Source organism: Peromyscus californicus, unplaced genomic scaffold, assembly GCF_007827085.1.
Source record: "Peromyscus californicus insignis strain IS unplaced genomic scaffold, ASM782708v3 Scaffold_3__1_contigs__length_106647218, whole genome shotgun sequence".
Classification (NCBI taxonomy): domain Eukaryota; kingdom Metazoa; phylum Chordata; class Mammalia; order Rodentia; family Cricetidae; genus Peromyscus; species Peromyscus californicus.
The window spans coordinates 35330191-35354702 of record NW_026294551.1 but is presented as its reverse complement, the minus strand read 5'-3'; the positions used below and the strand labels follow the sequence as shown (position 1 = coordinate 35354702).

The 24512-nt window shown below is 42.3% G+C and overlaps 1 protein-coding gene across 1 annotated transcript in view; it reads right to left on the bottom strand.

Moving 5' to 3' along the window:
* The window catches only part of Ppm1e (protein phosphatase, Mg2+/Mn2+ dependent 1E), a 144549-nt gene that overhangs the window by 102002 nt on the left and 18035 nt on the right, over window positions 1-24512 (bottom strand). The gene's annotated exons all lie outside the window — the stretch shown is intronic.

The window sequence follows — 24512 nt, the reverse complement described above, 5'->3', positions numbered from 1 at the left end:
TCATGAGAATGAGGTCTGTAAGTCCCACTGTACAAGCCAGCCAAGAAATGTTATTTTGAAGCGGGGAAAACCTTGGGGGGCCAGATACACACACACAAAGATAAGAGATTAAAAGTGAAACACAGCCGCTGACATAAGAGTGGTCAGATTTTCTCTGGGGGAGAAAGAGTTAAACAGGAGACAATTTGAAAGCAAATGAACATATTTTGGAGGCAGTATTCAGAAGTCTTTCTTTTGGGGAGCAGTTCAGGGGTTCATGGCCCACCTGTGCAGCATCAAAAATAAAGAATTCAAAAAAATTTTAAATTTCATTTCTCACAGGCTGTGTCACCAATTATGATGACTCCTGAGCTGCTGGACTAAGACAAACATGGAACACGGTTTTGGGCTTTAAGACTGAGCTCCAAGAAGCCAGGTGTGGTAGTACACAACTTTAGTCCCAGCACTTGAGAGGCAGAGGCAGGCGAATCTCTTAAGTTGGAGGCCAGCCTGGTCTACAGAGCCAGTTCCAGGACAGCCAGGGCTACACTGAGAAACCCTGTCACAAAAAAAAAAAAAAAAAAAATCACCATAAAAGACTGAGCTACACGAGAGACACTTCTTTTTCATGATTTATATTCTGCTTGCTTCTAAAATAGACAAGAGGAAACCTGCAGAATAAAACAATGTGAGCTATTTATGGTTAAGACAAAAATTTACCCCTCAAACAATATAGGAAAAAAAGGAGAGACTGAGGTGAGTCTCAGATATTTGGAGCAAAAGGATGAAAGACGCCGTCAGCCCCCACCGCCCTCCCCCAGCACAGTGCAGAGCTGTCAATCAAGGCTTCGCCACAGGTTCTGCATAGCGTTGTTCGTTATAAATGAACAACATGAGTACATTATAAATCACCCTTCTTGGAGAGTTCTGAGACAGCTGTCCTGCCTTCATTTCCTTATCTTTTCCCACAAAGGATAGAAATGCCAATAAGAACTTTTTTGGTTTGAAGGGGAGCTTGGTTTTTTGTTTGTTTGTTTTTGGGTGTCAGGGCTTGCTCCACAGCCCAGGGTAGCCATGGTGACCCTCCTTAGCCTCCCAAGTACTAGGGTTACTAGTAGGATGCAAACTGCAAAAAGAAAATTATGCTTTTAGAGCAGTGGTTCTCAACCTGTAGGTCATGATCCCTTTGGGGTCACACATCACATAGCCTGCATATCAGATATTTACATTATGATTCATAACAGTAGCAAAATTATAGTTATGAAGTAGCAATGCAATAATTTTATGGTTGGAGGTCACCACAGCATGAGGAACTGTATTAAGGGGTCACAGTATTAGGAAGGTTGGGAACCACTGCATTACAGGATGCCTTAGTCAGGGAAACTTACATTGCTGTGATGAAACACCATGACCAAAAGCAACTTGGAGAGGAAAGAGTTGATTTGGCTTACATATTCCCAGTCACAGTCCACTGAGGGAAGCCAAAGCAAGAATTCAAATGGGGCAGGATACTGTGGAACATTACTTTGACTAGGAAAATGTGTTACATTTGTTTATGCTGTGAAATATTACTTTAGCTGTGTGAAAGGTGTGTTACTTTTATTTACACTGCATTTGTTTAATGAGGTAAGGATGTGTGCTTAATTATGTAAAGATGTGTTGCATTTGTTTCACCCGCCTAAGGCACCTGATTGGTCTAATAAAGAGCTGAACAGCCAATAGCCAGGCAGAAAAAGAATAGGCAGGGCTGGTAGGTAGGGAGAATAAATAGGAGGAGGAGGAGGGAACTAGGGAGAAGGAGGGGAACACGCCTGGGACAAGAAGCCAGGCAGCAGCCAGCCAGACACAAGAAGCAGTGAAAGTAAGATATACGGAAGGAAAGAAAAGTAAAAAGCCCTGAGGCAAAGGCTAGATAAATAAAAACAGGTTAGTTTAAGTTAAAAGAGCTAGCCAGAAACGAGCCTAAGCTAGGCCGAGCATTCATAACTAATAATAAGTCTCTGTGTCATGATTTGGGAGCTGGTTTGGTGGTCCAAAAGAAAAGGTCTGGTAAAGCAGAAACCTGAAGGCAGGAGCTGAGGCCAAGCCACGGAGGGGTGCTGCTTACTGACTTGCTCCCATGGCTTTGCTCAGCTTGCTTATAAAACCCAGGACCACCAGCCCAGGGGTGACACCACCCATAATGGGCTGGACCCTCCCCCCATCAATCACTAATTAAGAAATGGCCTACAGGCTTGTCTGCAGCCCAGTCTTATGATTGGGTACTTCTTCAGCACCTCTACTCATGTGTACATACCTATATCACTCAAAAGAAACTCAATTTTAGAATTGAGGTTCCTCCTCACAGATGATCTGAGCTTATGTCAAGCTGACATAAAACAAACCAGAACAGAGAAGCAGCAGAAACCCATTCACTGTGTCTGTTAGTCAATAATCAATAACATCTTATAGACATAGCTAACGGACATTTGGGGTTACATGGGTGCCTAAGTTTAAGACTCCAGTTAAAAAATGTCTTCTTTCTTTTTTGGGGGGGCGGGGGGCGGGATTTGAGACAGGGTTTCTCTGTGCAGCTCTGGCTGTCCTGGAACTGGCTCTGTAGACCAGGCTGGCCTCAAACTCACAAAGATCTGCTTGCCCTCTGCCTCCCAAATGCTAGGTAGGATTAAGGGCGTGCTCCACCACTGCCGGGCTATGTCTTCATTTTTTTTTCCTACCAACTTCGTTCTGACTGCACAGCGCATAGAAAGTAATAAACTTTGAACATGGAAAACAACCCAGACCAAGATCATCACTTTTGACACCATAATGCAAAAGATGAATTTAAATTTTCTATTTTAAAAGGCAGATTCCCACTTATGTTATTATAGATATTTAAGTCTTCCAATTTTCTCCCTAGTGAATCAACTATAAATACAGCTATAAAGCTATAAACTATAAATATTCCAAACCAATAGAAGACTAATTTACTCTGAAAAAAAAATCACACCAAGATAAGTCACCTAAAATGCTAGCAAAAGTGTGGAAATATTCTCAAGATAAAGTATCAACAAACATAAATCCACTATCAAAATTACAAAAAAGGGGGTTGGCATATGGCGGACCCTTTAATATTTGGGTAGCTGAGGCAGGAGGATCATTGCAAGTTGAAATCAGCCTAAGCTACATATTGACTTTCAGGCCAGCCTGTGGCACGGTATGGATGATGTCATAAATGAATGAATGAATGAATGAATGAATGAACCAACCAACAGGGCTGGAGAGATGACACAGAGGTTAAGAGAACCCACTCACTACTCTTATAGAGGACCTGAACTCCCCGGCCCATGTAGCTCCCAACCTCTTGTAACTCCTGTACTTCTTTGGCACCTCTACTCATGTGCACATATCTACACATATCTATACCATTCAAAAAAAATAAAGGAAGCCAGGTGGTGGTGGCGAGCGCCTTTAATCTGAACTCAGGAGGCAGAGGCAGGAGGGGCTCTGTGAGTTTGAGGCCAGCCTGGTCTACAGAGAGAGTTCCAGGACAGCCAGGGATACACACAGAGAAACCCTGTCTGGAAAAAAGAATAAATAAATAAATAAACAAACAAACAAATAGATAGATAAAGCAAATGCTTTAAAACAGCAACAACGAGCCGGGCGGTGGTGGCGCACGCCTTTAATCCCAGCACTCGGGAGGCAGAGCCAGGCGGATCTCTGTGAGTTCGAGGCCAGCCTGGTCTCCAAAGCGAGTTCCAGGAAAGGCGCAAAGCTACACAGAGAAACCCTGTCTCGAAAAACCAAAAAAAAAAAAAAAAAAAAAAAAAACAGCAACAACGAAACTTTAAAACAGCAACAACAAACCAACTATGACCATTCAGCGGAACATGCAAAGATAACCCTCTTAGTCCAAAGAATGATAAGAACAAAGGAAAAGCTAACAATATTCCTGTTTGGGACCAAGAATCCCTGCTGAAAACTGACCAAGTCACACCTTTTGAATTTACTCTGCCTGCAAAGTGCTCAGGCATTGAAGATTTGCTTATTGTTACAGACCAGGGTATGGCCAACATGATTCAGGGGAAACTCCTGAGGTGGGCTGCAAGAAGAGAAATTACTTTACTGGGGCAGTAACTCGGTGGCTAGGGGGCATTTGCATGTGTGAGCCCTGGATTCGATTCCCAGCACTAAAAAACATTTTTTAATTGAATAAGAAAGAGCCCAATTATCCAAAGAAAATCAGTGGTGTGAAATGTTATGCCTGATGCTGTAAGGACTGTTCTAGAATGTAGTGTGGTGCTCTGAGAACAGAACGAAATGTAGTAGCAAGTCAGCTGCATCAGCAGATGGTCCCTGCCTGCCTGCCTCCAGCTGTAACATCCCCAGCCAACAGCTGAGTTTCTTCTAATTGTATTGAAACTTCTTTTCTCTGGTCTGGATAACACTGGACTATGGGTTTTCTACAGAAAGTAACATTTTGGGCTTTCTTTTTTTAAAAGCAGTTCCTGCTTTTTTTTGTATGGTTAATTTTAGTCACCTTTAAAAAGTTAGCCCTTTATGTTAAATAAGTATCAAAAAATAAAGTGTTGGATTAGATAAAGTATAGGTGGCACTACACATATCAATCTCGTCAATCCCCGTTCTTCCCATGTCCTGACAGGTGGCACATAATTGACCAACTTAACAAAAATTCTGCCTGTTTGGTATGAACAATTCATCTTGCTTCAACTGAGATGCTTCAACCAAATAAATATCGAAAGCATCATCTTTGAATCACTAACATATAACCAGAAACAATTATCTTTACATTTACTAATTAACATAAACTACATAATAACTAACATAAAATCACTGTTAATTTTTTTAAAATCTAATTATTAGTTTTCAGCTGATTCAACTAGTTGAACTAAATTTTAAGTTAATACAATTTTCTTTTTTTATTTATTTACTTTCATGTACATTGGTGTTTTGCTTGCATGCATGTCCAGTTCCCCTGGAACTGGAGTTACACACAGTTGTGAACTGCCATGTGGGTGCTGGGAATTGAACCCAAGTCCTCCAGGAGAGCAGTCAGTGTTCTTAACAGATGAGCCATCTCTCTAGCCCCCTAATACAACTTTCTTATTTTTAGTTTTACTGTTAAATTGTGGTGTGTATAGATTTTGGTAACTAGCACCTGCCATAGGCCAGGCATTATACTAGGTGCTTTGCATAGAAATCACTTAATGCTCATAGCAACCTCACCGCCTTGTTTCCTAGAGGAGGGAACTAAGGCGGCCAAAGAGGAGAGCTGGCAAGTCTGTAGGTTAGGCTCCTCTCCGTGACTGCCTAGGCTTACTCCTCTTGCTCGTAATTACTCCACTACAATGGTTCCTAAGACTACATAGTACTCCATTTTGTTGATATACGTTCATGGAAGATGGTACTGGGTTTAATAGAGACTTTTCCTACAAGTATATAATGTACTTTGAGCATACCCCCACTACTCTTCCCCTTTCCATTCTCCCCCAATATTTTTTCTTTATGGATATGGAAATACCAAGGAAATTCTGAAGAGACAGAAGCTTGTAACACTAGACACACATACCCAAGCATAGTAGCTGAAACCTGTGGTCCATTACTTAGCAAGCTGAGACAGGAAGATTGTTTGAGCCCAGGAGTCTGAAGTCAACCTAGGAGACATCATAAAAACACACCTCTGGGCTTGAGAGCACATGCTGCTCTTGCAGGTGTCCTGGGTTTGGTTCCTAACACCTACATGGCAGCTCATAAGTTCTACAGTATCCGGTGCCCTTTCCTGGTCTCCACAGGCTCCTGCGCACATGTGTGCACACACACACATGCAAACACACACGCACATACACATTAAAATAATAAGTCGTTTAAAAGACCATCTCAAATAAACAGCTTACAAATAACACTAGACACATACAATCTCTCTAAAGGAGTGGAGGGTGCGAGGGATGAAGTCAGGAGGACCAAGATGAGGACAGCATGGGATACATAAGAATGTGAGAGGGAGAGAGGAAGGGAGAAAGGAAGGAAGGAAATGTCAATAATAGTTTTTAAAAGTCAGTTCTCATAAACACAAATCAGTTCTCAACTTCTGATAACCCACTTTCACACTCTCCTGATGCACAGTCTGACCAGGCACCTGACGAAGGAAGCCAGCAGCTACACATATTGATTTATCAGAACGGTCCAAACCTCACCCTACAGCAATACCAGGAGTAAGCTGGGCATGATGGTGCACACCTATAACACAACTCTGGTGGCTGGGGCAGGAGAATCATCAGTTTGAGGTCAATTTGGGCTACACGATGAGATTTGTCTTACGAAAACAAAAACCATTTACCAGTACTAGTCTGGATCCATATTGAAATAAATCGTATGAGCTGAACACTTAGAGGCTGACATAAGAGGATCACCATGAGTTTAAGACCATACTGGGATACTTACCGAGTTCCAGGCTCTCGTGGGCTACAGAGAAGACCATGTCTAGAAAATCAGGGGTGGGGGTGGCAAGAAATCACATACCTTTAGGTTCACTTTCCTTATTAAAGGTTAAAATTTTTTTTAGACTTTTGATGATTGAAAAAGAAACGATTGTTTTCCAAGGCTATTTTGGTGAAGCTGCATATTTATTATTTCAGAATATCTTGCCTGCAATTCTATCAGTAAACAAATGATCTGTTTATCTTTGTACAGAAAATGACATCATTGAGAAACAATGGCAAGGATCTGAGGACACGGTTCAGTGGCAATGTCCGTGCTTAGGATGCAGGAGACCTTGGGTTCATCCTCAGCATCACAAAAACAGCAGCACCAAAAATAACGGCATGAAGCTTCTGTACCGGGGCTGTTTCAAAGAGTCGTCATCGTGCCTGATCAAGCAAACCATTTGGAGCTTGTACAAAGTAAATGGCAAAGCTGGGTGCTCTGACAACTGCCTGCGGTCCAGCTTCTTGAGAGGCTGGCACAGGAGAGTGGCTCGAGTCTTGGAGTTCAAGGCTCCTGGCAAACAAAGCAAGACCCTGCCTCAAAGGAAAAACTGATGGTGATAAAGTGAAAGCAGATAGACTTTTAAATTTCTATTATAATAATGAAATTTAATGAATCATAACCCACAAGATGAAAGCTATCTTTTCCGAGACAGGGTTTCTCTGTGTAGTTTTGGTGCCTGTCCTGGAACTCGTTTTGTAGCCCAGGCTGGCCTCATACTCACAGAGATCTGCCTGCCTCTGCCTCCCAAGTGCTGGGATTAAAGGTGTGCACCGCCACCTGGTGAAAGCTATTCTTATACACTTGAAATGCACCCCCCTTTCCCTACCATCTCCATGAGTATATGAAACAATGAACAACTAGGTATCCAGCCCTCTAAAGCAGGCTAAGGGAAATGTCTGGTATGGACAGGAAAATAAAAAAGGCTGGGGAGACAGCTCAGTTGGTAAAGTGCTTGCTGCATCAGTATGAGGACCTGAGTCCAGATCCCCAGTACCCATGGAAGTAGTACTGGATGCAGGAGTGCACATCTGTAACCCCAGTGCTCTGGAGTCGAGGTGATCCCTGGGGCTTGCTAGCCAATCTGCAAGTTCCAAGTTCAGTGAGAAACCCTTTTTTGAACTATATGGTAGATATTGATAAGACCTCCTGATGCTGACCTATGCCCTCAATATATACATGCACACTTATGAACATGTATACACATGGACCATGATCACACACCTGAAGAGAGAGAGCAGAAGTCAGAAAGCACATCCCATCATCTGTTAGTGTATCACTTAACCCTAAGTCCTGGTAGTCCAGAAGAAAGGTGACACCACACACCCGTGCAGGGGTCACTGATGTTATCTCTGTCCCTCCGTGACTTCACTCCATACAGACTACTGCTAAGCAGTCACTCACCCAAGGGGAGATTTGTCTTTAGTTGTTTTAGTAGACAGAGGTGCTACTCGGGTTTAAGAAGCCCAAAACAAGCATGCTGTTAAGCACACTATTGTGCCACCACAAAGACATGCCAACAGAGCCCCAAATGCCAACAGTGCCCGGACTAAAAACGCCTGAGTGGAGGCACACATAAAGCATGCACAGTTACATGTGGCATTTTTGCAATTATTCACAGTATATGGATGAATGTAAAATCATATTTTATACCTTAAGCATATGTGCTGTACTCACATTTGGAATCCTGCCTCTCATTCTCTTAGGTGTTTGTCTACTGGCATGCATCATCATGGTCAGTCCAATATATATATACATGAAACTCACACAAATGAACAGCAAAAACCAAACCATCCAATTAAAAATGGGCAGAGGATTTAATAGACATTTCCAAAGAAGACATACAAATGGCCAACAGACATATGGAAAGGTGTTCAAACATCATTAGCCAGGTAAAAGATAAGAGGTAAGTGTTGGACAGGTTGTGGGGTGGGCGAGAATCTTTATATAAGGCTGATGGAAATGTAAATTGGCAAAGACATTATGGAAAACAGTATGGAGATTCCTCAATTGGCTTTAAATTAAAAATAGAACTATCATATGATCGATCCAGCAGTGTCACTTCTGGGTGCACAGCCAAAGAAAATGAAGTCAGCATTTCACATGGAAGCTAGCATTCTGTTCAAGTTCACTGAAGCACTGTTTACAAGAGCCAAAACATGAAAACAAGTGTCCACTGGATGAACAAATAAAGAACATAGAGGATATCCAGCAGAATAGCATTCAGCTTTTTTTTTTTTCCAAGACAGGGTTTCTCTGTATAGCCCTGGCTGTCCCGGATCTCACTCTGTAGACCAGGCTGACCTCGAACTCAGAGATCCACCTGCCTCTGCCTCCCACCACCACCCAGCAAGCATTCAGCTTTTTTCTTTTTCTTTTTCTTTTTTGGATGATTTTTTTAAACATAATTTCCTTATTGATTCTTTGGGAATATCACCCTAGTTCCACTCACCTCTCAGTCTCCCCATATTCTCCCCTCACCCCTGCAGCACCTCCCCCAAAAGAAAATTTTAAAAAATTAAAACAATACTAAACAAAGCAAGCAGACAAATAAAAACAAGGACAAAACAAACAAACAAAACCCTCTTTGCTGCTTCTCCTTTCCTGCCTCTCCATCACCTCTTCATTCGTCCTGGTGGCGTTGGAGGCTTCGGTGTGTCACACAGTGTACCCCTTGTCCCATCGGCTTTACTGGCAAATGTTTATTGCAGTGAGTCACTGGTCTGGTTCAAGGCCTCAGGTTCCTGGTACACCATCATCACTGGATCCTCACCGGAACTCCTCTGGGATATCTTGTGGCTGCCCAGGGTCATGGAGATCCTACAGGTACTGTTCCCAAGGACCAGTCCCTTCACGAGCTCCAGGGGTCCTAGATGGGGCAGATGTTTAGAGTGGCCAACCCTGGGTTTCTGTGAGACTTGGACTTCAGCACAGAGACCAGCCACAGTGTGACCACGGACTTAGACATGATCCTCGGTAGCAGCTGTGTCTGGATGTCACCATTGCCCCAGGTGGCAGTGTAGGCCACTCAGATCAGCTTGGCCCCAGCAGCAGTGTGGCCCTCAGACACCAACATAGCTTCAGGCCTTGGGTGTCTACATGGCCTTCGATGGTAACAGGAGCCTCAGACCCTGGCTGCAGCTGGACCATGACCCTCAGGGCAGCTCTGGCCAGGAAGTCATCATGGTATTGGGTAGAAGTGCAGGCCTCACAGATCTGCATGGCCCTGGCTGGATCATGGCCCTCGGACACCAGCATGGATTCAGGTGGCTGACCTGATCCTGGGCATCCAACGGCCCTAAGTAGCAACAGGAGCCATGGATGTCAACCCAGACCCTGTCCACTATAGGGCCATGGACCCAGACATGGCCCTCAGCAGCAGCCTGGGCCCGGATGACACCAAGCCCCGGGTAGCAGCACAGGCCACCCAGATCTGCATGGCCTCAGCTGCACATGGCTCCCAGACACTCTCTCTCTCCTCCCTCCCTCCCTCCCTCCCTCTCTCCTCTCCTCTCCTCTTCTCTCTCTCTCTCTCTCTCTCTCTCTCTCTCTCTCTCTCTCTCTCTCTCTCTCTCTCTCCTACTGCCTGTGGATCAGGATGTAAAGCTCTCAGCTACTGCTCCAGCACCATAATGATCATGGACTGACGCCCTGAAACTATAAGCAAGCCCCCGGTTAAATGCTTTCTTTTATAAGCGCTGACTTGGTCATGGTGTCTCTTCACAGCAATAGAACAGTTAGTAAAACATTCACCTAACATGCATGGGAAGAAGGTGACAAGAGCAGGACTAGACGTTCAAGGTCATCCTCAGCTACAGAACCAGATGAGGTTACATAAGATTCCGGTCTCACACACACATGCACACAAACATACACACACACACACACACACACACACACACACACACACACACACACACACACACATACACACACACACACACACATACACACACACACACTAGGACCTAGACAGATGGCTCACCAGTTAAAAGCATGGACTGCTCTTGCAGAAGACTTGAGTTTAGCTCCTTGCACCCACATCAAGCCACAACCACCTGTAACTCCAGTTCTAAGGGTTTGTTGCTAAAATTCCTTCTCTCAGGGAGAAAATTCCAGGCCCCAATGACAAACCAAGACTCAATACTCCCAAAGTTCACCCTAGGGCATCAATGAGTTTTTGTTGCACTTACTTACAGGGTGTAGGTGAAGGGGTCCCTTAAAAGAGTTTGGGTCCTCCCCTCCCCGAAAGGCCGCACTGGAAATTGTCTACCCAGCAGGGAAGATTGATTCTCTATAGCCGCATAGATGAAGCCACCTTCCCCTGGTATTCCCTGGCTTATATTCTCCAGCCCATCCCCCAGGCCTCATGCAGTTAGGGCAGAATTGTATACAACAGGTGGTTTGGAGTGGCTGAGGTGAGAGTCTATTCAAGGTGAGTCTCAGGACCCTCCCTGCCCCTCCTCCTACAAGAGGATGTCAGCAAATCCCACTGGGATGGTCTTTTGCAAGCCTGCACAGCTAAACTCCTGACGATTGGTTGGTTGGCTGGGAGGACAGTCCTATACACAGAGCTTGGCGCCGCCTTCTGGCCTCTGAGCGCACCTGCACTCATGAGCACATACCTTACACATAATTAAAAAATAAAGTCTTCAGGGGCTAGAGAGATGGCTCAGCAGTTAAAAGCACTGACTGCCCTTCTAGAGGAGCAAGGTTCCATTCACAGCACCCCCATGGTGGCTCATAACTGTCTATAATATCAGTTCCAAGAAATCTGATGCCCTCTTCCGACCTCTGGTGGCAACAAGCAAGCATGCACATGACATACAGGCATCCATGAAAGCAAAATACCTGTGCACATAAAAATAAAATCTTTTCAAAGTATGTCCCTAAATCAAATACTAGCACACGAATCTAGCAATACAGAAAAGGATAATACATCCTCATGACTCTAGAGACTTCCTCTAGGAATTCTATATGAAAAAACAATGTTCTTTACTTTCCCCCTCCATGCTGGCGTTTAAACTAAAAGCCTCATACATGCTGGGCAAGCATTCTGGGTCTGAGTTACATCCCTGGACCTGTAGTTCACCATATTCACAGAACAAAGGACAAGACCCAAAAAGGTTCATTAAACAAACAAACAAAAACCATTTAACAGAACTCAACATCCATCCACTATATAAATACTCAGAAAATTAGAATGAAACTTCAGTCTAACAAAGGACATGTAGAAATAGCAACAAGAAATCGGATCAGAAACAAATTGAACTCTCTTTTAAGTGTCATTTGAAAGATAAAAACTGATCAACTAAAACCCAGCTGAAAGGGACTCAGAACTGTGGCTCTGGGAGAAATGAGTGAATGTCCTGCTTCCCCATTCCATGGGAAGCTGTGTCCAAAGGAAAGACCACCCAGGCCCCTTTGTCCTGACAACAAATGACTCCTGTCACTATTGGTCTTGAGGAAATAGTCTAACTCTTGGGATGAAAATCAAGGAAAGGTTTTATGGAGTTTGATGGGCTAAAAAACTAATTAGAAATGTGAACAAGAGTTTGTATAGAGAATTGGTATTTTCATGGTTTACACAGCAAAACCTATTTTTAAAAACCATTAAATTTCAAAATTACAGTTTCTTTTTTAAGTTCAAGTTTATTCTTGAGGTTTTCTCATCATAAATGCATATAATAACTCTACAATTGAAACAGCTACCAACACCTGAACTCAATTAACTTAATATCCATTATGTATGAATCAGACATCTAAATTAAAATTTATATTTTTGTGCATATTCTATTTAAAATAGTAAAACTTCTTTTTTCAAAAATTTTAAGGCTTTCTCAACTTGTAATTATGTGTACGTGGGGGGTGTTCAGCATGTAAGGGAATGTGGGTACTAGGAAGAAAACTTGGGTCCTCTGTAAGAGCAGTACTCTTTTGGTTTGGTTTGGTTTTGAGACAGGGGTCTCACTATGTATCCTTGACTGGCCTGGAACTCACTCTATAGACCAGATTGGTGTCAAACTCATAAAGGTCTTCCTGCCTCAAGTGCTGGGATGAAAGGCATGCACCACCATGCCTAGGGCAACATTCCTCACTACTGAACAATTTCTCAAACTCCTTCCCCCTTTTAAGATTCAAAAATTTAAAGTTCTTATTCATCTTATCTAAGCCTTTTGCCTGCATGTATGTATGTGTACCACAGAGTGCCTTGTGCTAGAGGAGGTCACTAGAGGATGTGGGATCCCCTGGAACTGGAGTTACAAATGTTTGCGCGCTGCCATGTGAGTGCTGGAAATTGAATCCGGGTCCTCTGCAAGAATAGTAAGTGCAGGGGTTGGGGATTTAGCTCCATGGTAGAGAGTTTGCCTAGCAAGTGCAAGGCCCTGGGTTCGGTCCTCAGCTCCAAGGGAAAAAAAAAAAAAGAATAGTAAGTGCTCTTAATGGATGAACCATGTCTCCAGCCTCAAGACTTTAACTTTTAAAAGTCGAGATTTATTTCTATCTATTTTGTATTAAAGGGGTGCTGCACACATCTCATCATGCATACGAAGGGAGAAGACAACTTGTGGGAGTCCATGATGTCTCAGGAAGAAAATCAGGCTTCCTGGTGAGCACCTTTATCCACTGAGCCATCCGGCCAGCTTTCAAATTAGTACAATTTGTACATTTAAGACATCTAGTACGGCTGCCTGGGGGACCAGCTTCAGCAGCACAGGGCTCAAAGGGAATCCACGAAGTCGTGCAGACTAGATTATTTTTATCTGAGGGGGTTAAGGAAAAGACTCACACACTCTCTTGATGGTTTCCTTCAGACCTTTTCTTTATTCTTCTTTTGTATTCTCTATTCTTTATTTTCCTGGTGATTTCCTTCTCTCATTCTTGATGTTTTCCTTCTAACTCATTTTAACTCTATCTTTATTCATTCCCTTACAGATTATATACCCAGCAAAGACTTTCAGACAATATAAAAATTACAATGTGGTTACATTCTGTTTTTCAAGTGAATGATTACAATGAATACAAGTAAAAAAAAAATCATGTTTTCCATATTCGTTACATAATTAAACATTTTATGTATTACAGGTAAAAAACAAATTATCCCAAGAACCCACATACATTCATACCCAAACAACTTGTTATAGATTAACAGAGTAGAGTGTAAGCACACAAGCTATTCTTTTACTGGCAGGCTGCATTTTGTAGTTAAAAAGAAAGGACCAATCACTTTATTACTTATTTTAAAAGGTAATTGTGGGCCGGGTGGTGGTGGTGGTGGTGGCGCACGCCTTTAATCCCAGCACTCGGGAGGCAGAGCCAGGCGGATCTCTGTGAGTTCGAGGCCAGCCTGGGCTACCAAGTGAGTTCCAGGAAAAGGCGCAAAGCTACACAGAGAAACCCTGTCTCGAAAAACCAAAAAAAAAAAAAAGGTAATTGTGGGAGCCCGTTCTCGGGTTCCTCGTGGCTTTACCCAGCAGGTCCGCATAGAGGATGATTAGGACCACGGGCCTGAGTGCAGGTGTCTGAGATGGTCTGCACTTGGCTGTGCTGGGGGAGGAGGTCTTTTGCTCCACCCCTTGGCGTCTCTATAAAAACCCTGGGGCAGAGACAGTCGGGCCCGTTGGAATAGGTTCCAGGCCCTTTCGAGGTTATCCTTTATTTTCTATCTGTTTATCTCCGCAAGATTCTCTGCAATAAATCCTTCTATCTAATATTTCCTGCTGCTCGCACTCAAGAAAACTCTGGGGAACTGTGGGGGTGGTGGGTAAATGCCCCACAGGTAATCTTATTAGGAATCTTAAAGGAATCACAAATCTAAACTTTGTTTTGTTTTTTGTTTTTCCAGACAGGATTTCTCTGTGTAACAGTCCTGGCTGTCCTGGAACTCATTTTGTAGATCAGGCTAGCCTTGAACTCAGAGATCCACCTGCCTCTGCCTCCTGAGTGCTGTGATTAAAAGTATGTGCCACCACCGCCCAGCTCAGAAATCTAAACTTTTATATATGAAACAGAATCAGTCAGCTCTATTTTAAATCTTTAAGGTGCATACCCACTCATCAATAGTTTTTTTTATATCAGGAGACTGAGGGCAAAAATAGGTATAAGGAATTAATCATCACCTTTGATCATCAACCAATCCTAGCAAGAAAGGTATGTGAGCTAATGATAATTGGACTGCTTTGTTCCCTGACCTTAATGAGTTCCTCATTCAACTTTGTGCCTTTCTAAAACTTTTGATTATCTTCTTGGGTTTTTCACCTCAAAGTTATTTGACAAAAAAACATCTAACTTTAAGTTACTTTCAGAGCTTTGCTTCAGCTATGATGCATTCTGAAACCTATGAACTCACCTCCCAACATTAAGATTACAAGAATTCTAGACTGTAGAATGTCAAAGGCTACACAAATGGGAATATGATAAATTATTAGTCCATGGGCTCCAAGAGAAACTAGCTGGGTTACTGGGACTCAATTGTTTTTCTTCATCATTAACTAACCTAAGCCACAGTCTATATATATAATGAGTTTCAATAGAAACTCATGTGTTTTAGCTGTGTGACACTTCCTCGTTTTATTTTTTTATCATCAAAACTCTAAACTAACATTATTAGTATCAATTAGACAGTACATCTTAGGAAGAAATCATCTTCGTAATAATCCACAGGTAAAAATGCCCAGTAGAACAAAATATTTCCCTAAGATAAACACACTACATTACAGGCAGTGGGGATCTCCCCACACCCATTCACACCATGCCAGATACCAGAGAAAGATGGCAGAAACATGTAAAGAAAGGCACAGCAGAATAAAAGACTTTCTGGAGTCTGTGGTCTTGGGGCCTTGCCTATCTGAGTTTCACCCATCAGGGGTTTGCCTCTGGTGGGCTGGCACCCTGAAGTCAACTGCCATCTGCTGTTCCTCTGACATGGCCACCAGCAATCTAGAAATTTAGATTTATGTCTAGGTATTAAATATTCCAAATTAATTTTCCCTTTCTTGAGACATGGTTTCATTATGTAGCCCAGGCCGGCCTTGAACCTTGACATCAACGCTTGCATTGGGCATGTGTCACCACACCTGCCCACATTCTTTTTACTGAAGCATTCACCCATTGAGTGAAGTAACTCCTGTATTAGTTATGTATGCTCTCTAGACTGTAGAATGTCAAAGGCTACACAAATGGGAATATGATAAATTATTAGTCCATGGGCTCCAAGAGAAATGAATTACCAAATCTTTGGAGAAAAAATCAGTTTTTAGACTTTTTTTTTAAACCTGGGTCTCATGTGTTCTAGATTTTTCTCAACCTTCAAGTGATCTTGAACTGATTCTGCTGCTCCCACCTCCCCAGTGCTGGACCACAGGTGTGCACCATCATGCTCAGGTTATCAGGGCTGGGGCTAGAACCCAGGGCTTCATGGATGCTAGGCAAGTACTCTACCAACTGAGATATATCCTCAGTCCCTAGACTCTCATTTAAAAAATAAAATAAAATTGGGAGAAGTAACATACAAATATTTAAGTCATGTATATTCAGAGAACTTCACACAAAATACCTAACCTAATACAATCACTGTGGGACTTTGTCGTCAAAACTGCTCCTGACCAGTCTAAGTTAGTCATGAAGTCATGGATGCCATCTTGGTTGTTTACTAGTGACTCTAGAAAACTAGAAAAGCTTCGAACTTTTCTGAGCCTTGGATTGCGTGTCTAATCGAATTTATGTGAGAATTAAGTATGAGTATGCACAAAAGATGACACTGTCTGTCGTCTGAGCCGTAATCAAAGGTCAGCATCAATTGGCAGTTACATTAAATGAACAAACCTTCCCTCCCAGAATTCTCAAAATCAAAATTCTATATCTAGTCTCTAGTTATTTCCAATGTTTGCAAGAAATCTTCCTAGAAATTCATCTAAAGAAATTATCCAATGGAAGTCTACTAGCTTGGATACAAAGATGATTCCAATGTTTTTTATATTAAAAAAATAAGGCCGGGCGGTGATGGCGCACGCCTTTAATCCCAGCACTTGGGAGGCAGAGTCAGGCGGATCTCTGTGAGTTCGAGGCCAGCCTGGGCTACCAAGTGAGTTCCAGGAAAGGCGCAAAGCTACACAGAGAAACCCTGTCTCGAAAAACCAAAAAAAAAAATAAATAAATAAACTCCAATTTTCAAAATATGGGACTAACTTATCAAATTATGTATAACCTACAGATAAAACATTAGGCAACAACATATTCAAATGAAAAAGACAAAACATGTGCTACAGTATAATTACAATTCTGTGAAACTCAAGTCGGAAAAGGGGACTAAAAGGGAATACACAAACTGAAGTTGGAGCAGAGTTGCAGGATCATACAGTTCCCCCACTTTGTCCCTAGTTTTATAATAAAATATAATTTTTAATAAATATTAAAAAGAAAAGTTGTACTATTCCTTTAAAAATGTGAGTGCCAGGACAATTTGACAAGAGAATGTGATGGGACTCTGGCCAGCTCCAGGGTGGTGGATGTGGCTCTGGCAGGCCTTGCCCCCCACCCCCACCCCATTCCCTCAGCCTTGTTCAAAACCTTTAGATTACATTCCTAAAGCTAGCCACCAAGGTCTGTTCCACTTTTTGGCCAATCCTTCCTCCTGAGACTGACTATCAAGGTCCAGCTATCAACGTATTGAAGTCCAGCAATCAGAAGCCCCCTTTGGCTCACCTAACATGCCCAATTAAAATTAGACACCTCATCCTAACATGGGGTTTCCCCATGTACCTTTATAAACCGCCATTTTCCTACGTCCACGTCTGTCTCCTCTCTATCCAGAGGCAGTCCTTTGTCCTCTGGGACAAATACCCCTGCCCCCGCTCCCTGGTTCCTTTCTCTTCTCCCTCATCCTCTATCTCTGGTGTCTGTCTCTTATCCCTGCCCTCTGTCCCTAGGGAGCAAATAAATCTCCTTTGAGCTGAGAACTTGGCCTTGGGGGTCCTGAGCCATTATCCATCCTTTCAGAAAGAACAATTTGTCTCAATATATTGTGGTATGACAACTGGATATCTACATGCAAAGTGTGGGTCCCCACTCCGAGCATACACGCAAGTTATCTCAAAATGGATCACCGAGACCTAGACTCAGGCACGAAAGCTACAAAACTCTTAGGAAACAGAAAAATCTATGGATTTGAGCTCCGGCAACATCAAAAGCTCAGTGACAGGAGAAAAACCACATAAATTGGATTAAATCAAATCCAATGCCAGGCGTGAGGACTCAGGCTTGAGGCCAACGCTGGAAATCCAGGATTCAGATCAGCCTGGGCAACCACACACAGTGAGGCCTAGTCTCGGGAAGTGGAACACCGCCCCACCCAACAAAATAAAACACTCAACATCAAGAAAGTGAAGGTAGGGAAGGAGAGATATCTCAGCAGGTGGGATGGCTCAGGCAGTGAGGGGCTTGAAACCCAAAGGCCTGACTGGAACTGGAACCCACACAGTGGAAGAGAAGTACTCCCACAAGCTTCTCTCTGACCTCCGCAGCCCTGTAGCATGCCCACCTCCCCCACAAAATAAATCAATGAATGTAGGGGTGAGGCAAAGGATGTAAGCCAAGTAGAGAGCTAAACTGTGGATTTGATTCCCAGCCCCACAAAACGTGAGAGAAGAAGGAAGGCAGAAAGAGAGAACACGGGCTGGGGAGATGGCTCAGTCAGAAAGGTGTTTACTCTGCGAGTGTTGGGTGCCCTGAACCTGGAGATGCAGGCGTTTGTGAGCCTCCTGTCATCGGTGCTGGGGACCTAACTCAAGTCCTCTGGAAGAGCAGCAATTGCTCTTAACTACTGAGACATCCTTCCAGGCCCCTCCCACATTTTTGTTTGTCCGTTTTTCTTTCTTTAGACACATTCATTGGTAGCCCAGGCTGGCCTCAATCCTGTGGCAATCCAACTGCCTCAGCTTCCTAAACGCTGGGATTGCAGATATGTACCATCAGGCTTGGGATGGGGGAAGGAGGGAGATACTGGGCTTTCCACCTAGACAGAGCCTGTAAACAGAACGCAAGAGCTCGACCACTGAGTTATACCCCAACTCACATTCCTAGCTTTTTTTTTTTTTGGTTTTTCGAGACAGGGTTTCTCTGTGTAGCTTTGCGCCTTTCCTGGAACTCACTTGGTAGTCCAGGCTGGCCTCGAACTCACAGAGATCCGCCTGGCTCTGCCTCCCGAGTGCTGGGATTAAAGGCGTGCGCCACCACAGCCCGGCTTACATTCCTAGCTTTTAATCCAAGTGTTTTAACAAATTTAGAGCTATGTTTACAAACCCAACAATCTACCCAATATGTGTTCTTAATGTCTTTAATCACAAAGCAAAATGTATTTCCTATTGTGTGTTTTGAACAAAACCACATTAAAGACCTTAAATTTTGGGGTGTGGAAGCAGGAGGGATTGAACCCAGTGTATCACACAACTAAATACCGAGATACCCCAGCAGCTCTTACAGCAATCTTTTAGCGTCACTTCTCAGTATTTAATGACTTGGTAAAATGCCCAATTGAAAGTGTTAAATAAGGCCAGGCAGTGGTGGTGCTCTGAAGTCAGAGGCGTGCAGATCTCTGTGAGTTCCAGGACAGCCAGGGCTACACAAAGAAACCCTATCTCAAAAAAACAAAACAAAAACAAAAAAAAAGTGTTAAATAAAATTAAAAGAACAGCTGGGCGGTGGTGGTGCACGCCTTTAATCCCAGCACTCGGGAGGCAGAGGCAGGTGGATCTCTGTGAGTTTGAGGACAGCCTGGTCTACATAGCGAGTTCCAGGACAGGCTCCAAAACTACACAGAGAAACCCTGTCATGAAAACAAAACAAAACAAAAACAAAAAACCAATGTGTTTTACACTAAATGCACTCATAGAAATTCATCATCAACATTCAAGATTATTTACACTTAATTATGGTTTCTAAGACAGCTTGAAAATATGAAGCACTGATCTTTAGTTACATTTAGAAAAGCATACATGGAAATATTCCCCTGTCATGCATCTACATCCACCTATGTACACTTACATGAAAAAATATAGAAAGAAAAATTTCCTTTTAAACTAGACATAGTGGTACACACTTGTATCCTGGTACTTACTTGGAAGACAGGGGCAGGAGGATTGCTTTGAGGTTGAGGCCAGTTTGGGATACATAATGAATCGTAGGCCAGCTAGAGTTATATAGCAAATCTTTGTCAACTGGAATAAATATCTTCATTTTTTTTCTTGTATTTTCTACTGTGCCATATATTAAATGTTAGCTTGCTAACAACATTACTGCATAGCTGTGGCATCATATAAGTGAAACATTAGCTGGGTCCTTACGTTCTTCCTGAAGCAGTGGTTCTTGGACTTTACTCTGTACCATGATCACAGAAAAGCTTCTTAAACTGTGGGATGTGACCCCAAATGGGGTTACCTAACTGAAAATGGGAGTCATAAAGAAATTGGCAACAATAAAAATATTCCAGGTATACAATGATCAAGAATCAACAAAATCAAAGGCATAATGAATCCAGGGTTTTCTGGCTGCATTTGTCTGTGCTGCAGCATACAGCCTCGCTGTAGCCTTGGTTCTAAACACACAACATGCATACTTTGCACAAACTGTGCATGCCTCAGCCACCCAACACCAATGCACACTGTGAAAAACCAGCTTAGAGTCAAGACTACTGCTGTACGTCATAAGCTGCAGTGTTTTTACTGTACATATAATATTTTCTGCTCTTACAAGGACATAATGGAGCCAGGCATAGTGGCTCATACCTTTAGCCCCAGCAGGAAGGCAAAAGCAGGCAGATCTATGTGAGTTTGAGGCCAGCTTGGTCTTCAGAGTGAGTTCCAGGACAGCTAAGGCACACAGAGAACCCCTGTCTCGAAAAACAAACAAACAAAAAGAACTTAAGGGGGACTGGAGAGATGGTTCAACTCAATGATTAAGAACACTTGTTGCTCTCACAGAGGACCCAGGTCAACCAACTGTAGCTCTAGTTTCAGGGGATCTGATGCCCTCTTCTGAACTCCACGGGCACCAAGCGTGAATGTGATGCACACACATAATGCAGGCAAAACATTCACATATAAACATTTAAAAATGAATAAATCTAATTTAAAAAACAGTTTAACTGTAGAGAACAAAGGTATTTTATATTTTCTTGCAGTCATTCCTCAAAATGTGAATATCAAATTAGCATATCTTTGGATTGGATTGTATAAGGATGTTTGATTTTAAAATGGCTGTTTGCATTGCTCACTTGAGTTTAATAAAAATTGCTAAATGAATTTTGGCTTGCAATTAGGAGAGAATTGTCAACCATTTCAGAAGCAGCCCTAAATATACCTCTGCCATTTTGTACTGTATATTAATGCAAAGTGGCCTTCTAAACATGGACGACTATAAAATCAAATTATCAATTAACTATGAAAACTGCTGAAGATGCTCTATGTCCTGCAGTATCAAATATTTAGCCAAGATTTAATTATTTATGAAAAATAAACAAGCACATCCATCTCATTAGCATGTTGATTTGCATTCATCTCCAATAAATGGTAAAATTATATGACTATCAAAGAATTGTGTTAAAATAGATTTCCTTATGATTTATTATCAGCAAATATTTTATTTGTATACCTATTCTTCCTGTCTATATGCCTGTAATAGTTTTGCTTCTCTGTTGCTGTGATAAAACCATGACCAAAGGCAACGTGGGGAGGAAAGGGCTTATTACAGTTTACAGGTTAGACTCCACCGTCAAGGGAAGCCATGGCGGGGCTCACGAGGGAACCTGGAGGCAGGAACTGAAGCAGAAACCAGGAGAAATGCTGCTCTGCTGTACCAACGCACGCCTGGTGCACACCCATCCAAAAGAGGAGATCGGATCTCCTGGAACTGGAACGAAGAATGGCTGTGAGCTGCTTTGTGGGTCCTGGGAACCAAACCCACGCATGTCCTCTGGAGCCAGTGCTCTTCATCAGCCATCTCTCCAGCACTCCCCACAATGTGTTTGGTTTTTTGTTTCATTGGGTTTGGTTTGGTTTTTTCGAGACAGGGTTTCTCTGTGTAGCTTTGCGCCTGTCCTGGATCTCGCTCTGTAGCCCACGTTGGCCTCGAACTCACAAAGATCCGCCTGCCTCTGCCTCCCAAGTGCTGGGATTAAAGGCGTGCGCCACCACCGCCCGGCCCCAATGTGTTTTTAAAAGATGTTTAAAGTCTTGTGACTGAGGCTATAGCTACATGGTAGAATGGTTGCTTAGATGGGGGCTAGAGTTATAATTCCAGGGTAGACCACACATGAGATCCTGAGTTCAATTCCTAACATGGAAAAAAAGCAGTAAAAAGACACTGGTGTAGGTCATGGGAGGGAACAGCACTTCTGGCTCACTCTGGGACATGCTTCTAGTAGGAGATACCATTTGAAATGAGTGTTGAGGGCTGAATCTCTAGATTGTAAAGGAGAAGAAAATAAACTACTGAATAATATATGCGGATTTACCATCTTGTGCAGTCTTTATATCCAGCCAGCATCTTAATGTGCTTCTGTTTCTCCATACATGTCCTTCAAGGATTTTAGCATTTTTGTACATTTATCATGTGCAAGATATGGTTACACAGTGGAATGGATACAAAGAAACGCTTATCCCTTTACATCTGTGGGAAGTAAATAGGATTTAAGCATAGTTGAAATGGGTACATTTTAGGGAGTCTTCAGTTCTAAAATCTTTACAGATTGGTATCGGGTAGCATGAAGAAAGAAACTGGGTGGAGGGAGAAGGAAGGACGGAGGGAGAAAGGGAGAAAGAGAGTTCATGAATTTATAAGTCATTGTCCTAAAAGGCAAAGAAAACAAATTGGATGGCTGAAATAAGCCAGTTCAGGGGCAGCAAAGTCCACTCTGATGAGAATTTCAGGCAACAAGATAACAAGCTTTTGGAGTCAGACAGATCAGACTTTCAATTTTGATTCTACTACGGATCTTGTGTGACCTTGGAGAAATCACCTAACGTCCAGGAAATAATTTTCTTCTTTGTAAAGCGAATATCAGCACTGAGGTGTTTAGCGCACCATTGCACACAGGCCAGCTGACAGTGCTGGAGCTGTTGTGTATCGCTGGCTTGCAGGTCTGACTTTAAACTGCATGCTTGAGAAAAAGGAATATGCTTATTTATTTCTATGAAGCAGCATTCAGCACAGTGTTTGGCATATAGTAAATATTTATTATTATGAATAAATATTATTCTCACTATAGTAAAATTATTTTATCACTTGAAATCTTTTTTGTAATAAGAAAACAAGAAACTTCATGTATATCATTTGAAAAATAGTTTTTAATCATATTTTCTTAGAACTTACTGTTAATTATGCATATCATAAAATGTCAAACGATTTAGTATTTGTTTGAACATAGCTGGTCATCTCTGCTGAAGTAACTAAATACTGTAATAATTTTCTAAAGTCTATATCAACCACAAAAACTACCAGGCAACAAAGAAAGCTTTATTTATTTGACAACCACTTTAAAAAGTTAATAAAATAAAAAGCTTTTTAAACCAAGGAAATTCTCAAAATGGAAAGCTCAATTAATTAAAATCTTTTATAGTCTTTGGGGAAATGAGAAGAAATTCAGTTTCATGGTTTGATGATTCTGACCTATGTAGGAATATAAAATGTACTAATTACTTAATGTTGTATTTAATGGACTTTTCCACTGTGGCGTTTAATTAGCTCATTTGACTAAGAGTATAACTTTAAGGTGCTTTTAACAATTATGAGACTTCATTCTGAGAGAGTGCCTTTATTTTGTATTTGATTTTCAATATGTTTTACCTCCTCCTCTTCCTTTGTACTGGGATCAAACTCAGGGTTTCATGCATGCTGTCCAATTTGCTTTATGGCTTGACTACACCCTACCCCCCCCCCATCATCAATATATTTTAACAGAACTAAATTGCCATCTTTTTGCCCAGTTTTTGATAAGTGCTGGGAATTGAATCCAGGGCCTTAGTACATGCTAATATCACTTGGCCTATATTTTCTCTTCTTTTCTTTTATAATCACTGTGAAAGACCCTAACCCTTCAGGCTTACACCCCCCAAGCCCCAGGAGAATAAGGAACTAAAAAGAAAACTAGTTCCAAGGGAACCTGACTCAGCCATTATTCAACCACCCCTGCAACAATGTAACAATGTAAAAAGATTTCTGTTAAGAGATGTGCTCAACTGTGACTGGGATAGTTGCAAGTGTTCCAGGAAGGACCACTGTGACCTTTGTGTAAACTCCACTCCCGCCCTGACACCCCCCTTGAGGTTTCGGGAAGAATGTGCATGCGGACACGACTATACCCACTCTGTGATCAGACCATGATCTTGTGAAACGAAATTGTATGGGAATTGTAATCTTATGGCTTTTGTGGGTTTTTCCTTTAAAAGTACCTCTGTGACTGTAGTGCGATGCAACTCTTGCTCTTTGGAGCAGAGTTTGCCCGACTGTACAGCCATATCAATAAACACCTCTTGCTATTGCATCAACTGGACCAGAGTCTGGGTTCTTGGGGCACCCATTTGAGACCCTAAACTTTGGGGTCTAACAACTGGAATCCTGGCCTTTAATAACAAGCTTTACTCGGAGCCATTTTTTAATGCATCATTCAAAAGAAAAATGATTTTACAGTAATGATTCTGAAACTGGTGTAGCAGATGCATGCAATGGTGAGGGTTGTAGTCCATGACACTTTTAGAATATATATTATCAATTATTCAGGTTAACTTTTAATCTACTGACTATTAATGACCAGCATTGTTTTGTTGGCTTCTAAAATATCATATGCTTCATTTATGATATTAATATAGTTTGCAAACTTGAAAGTCTTTCTCCTCTTTTTTAATTAATTAAAAACTCGGGACTGGAGAGATGGCTCAGCAGTTTAGATCACTCCTTTCTCTTACAAATGACCAGAGCTCAGTTCCCAGCACTCACATGGTGGCTCACAACCATCCCTAACTCCAGTGCCAGGGGATCAACAAGGGCTTTGATGC